This window comes from Macrobrachium rosenbergii, chromosome 37, assembly GCF_040412425.1.
Source record: "Macrobrachium rosenbergii isolate ZJJX-2024 chromosome 37, ASM4041242v1, whole genome shotgun sequence".
NCBI classification, from domain to species: Eukaryota; Metazoa; Arthropoda; class Malacostraca; order Decapoda; family Palaemonidae; genus Macrobrachium; species Macrobrachium rosenbergii.
Window position 1 is genome coordinate 40,036,404 of NC_089777.1, and position 2,500 is coordinate 40,038,903.

Consider the following 2,500-nt stretch of genomic DNA (forward strand, 5'->3'; position numbering starts at 1 on the left):
TGGAATTCGTATGTTTGAAACTTAATTTTCTATTCCAGGTAATAATAAACAGTCAACATTTTGTTTGACAACTTTAAAGTATTAGTATAATCTATAAAGCTTTATATCTAAGCCATTATTTCTAAAGAAGTTGAGAACATTTACAGAAGAAAGAAATTTTATTGTAATGTTAAATGGTTATGTGATGAAATGAATAGGAACAGAATATGTCTGATACTTGTTTAAAACAGATTTCAGTCTCATAGAGAGGTGAAACCGGAGAGATGCTAATGTTGTTACGTTACAATTTAAGAATATTGGGACTTGAATATGAATAGGTATTTTCAAGTGATTTACTTAAAGAAATTGTTCTTTTTATTGTCTAAACTTTTAAGGTGAACCCCTTTTTTTTAACAAAATGGACTCAACTTCAAATGACAACTTCATTTCATAAGAAGCGGTTTTTTTGTTATAACAAAATGATTCATGTTCATATTGAATGTCTGATTAATAAATGTACACTCACTTAAAAATGTATTGCAACATACCTCAAAACATTCCGGACAACAGCTTATAGTACTGGCATCTGGCGCTATTTAGCAACTCCGCTGTAAGCGCATGAAACAGCTCAGACACTGCCGGTGCGTCAGAGAAATTACCTGCAACTTCCCTTAAATCGAGTTTTTTTCTGATTTTGTTGCCATACTTAACTTGATTAAAGGATGTTACTATAATACTTAGAAGGTCATCACTGTCCTTATGTTTTAATATCTTCATCTCCAAAGGCTTTCACTATCTTTGTTTTATCCCCTCCATTTGTGTGAACACTGTAGACATAGGCCTACGACTGTTATAAGTTGAACTATTAGCCCTAGTAACATCATCAGTTACGACTTTTGTAGAGATTTGCTGGCATATCATTATGAATAAAATTTTTCAAAAATGGTATTTGAGTGGCTAATCCTTTGTATATTATAAACTAGTGAAACTTAATTTTTATATTAATTTTTATATATATATATATATATATATATATATATATATATATATATATATATATATATATATATATATATATATATGGCCCTATCATGTAATCTGATTCCTTTATAGTCCTGGGGCCGAGGCCGGCTTTTTTGGATGGTCGTTGCAACGCCCTACAGAAAGCAACAGCTATATTACTCTGGTAGATGTGTCCCTTGGTAACTTACCTAGGGTGCATGTAGCTTCTAAGGTGGCAGCAAGGCATGGTAAAGTCAGACATTTGGACCTGTGTCGAAAAACAAGATTTTGTGCATGTGGAAAAATTATAAAATGTACTTTTCTTGTTCAGAGACTGCTAATAGTAAAACTAAGCAAATAAATCAGGATGAAATCTTATTTCAAAAAATACCAATATCTTAACCTTAAGAATTGTTGGTCTTGTTGAAAAAAAAAGGTATTATCAAGATTTTATTATAGTGTTTTACCCATGTACATATGGGGAGTTGAAGGTGTTGAGAACACACTTCTTTAACTTAATGGATGATCACGTTACCACATATTCAAATGATTGGTTCAAATTACACTCTTATGATTTATCATTTATGATTACCCTTTGTATTTTACTTTTAGCAAGTACCCTATTCACGTGTCGACCTCATCAGGCGTGCAAATTTAATATAGTCTAGTATGCAGATCATGGCATGTATTGACAAATACACACATTATTATTCATTAATAACAAAACTTATACCTATACAAAATTTGAGCACATCTTACTGCATACATTCCTAAATATTAGCAATATAAAGATTTATATATGACATATGCACTCCTTAGCTCATAGAACGTAATGTTATATTCTATTATCCTGACTGACCATATAGTTTTGGAATATTGCATTTTCAAATTACGAACTGATGCAGTTACATACCAAGTGATATTATTATTACATCATTCATCATTTATGATTTATAAATACCTTGGCATTTTACTTTAAGCAAATATCCCTTCCTATATCTCAGCATTATCAGGCAGACAATATAAAGATTTGCTGTCTGTACTAAACAATGCATGTGTTACTCACTGATAGTAAAAATGTAATATATCAAATAAACAAAAGGTCAATAAATGTACAAATACAATAAAAAGGGGCATTTTACTGCCCATATACAGTATTACTATAAAGCTAGCAAACTACAAATCAAAACAAATAGACTACTCAAAAAATTCAAACGTACTGGAAGATCACTGATCATATAGTTAATATATTGTCAAATATCTGATTGATAGAGATATCAGATTATATTATGACTCATGATTTGTGGCTATCTAGATTTTCATTCAGAGTGAATGCCACTTCTGACATATAACGTTATCAGTCAAACATATCAAGATGTAGGCTACAGTCAGCTTACAAAATAGTACTAAGTATTCAAATTGAATTAATGTTTAATCTGCAGCTTGTGTTGACATATGCATATATCATTACTTGATAACCTCAGCTTTAATGCTTTTTAATTCAACCTCATTCCTAGCA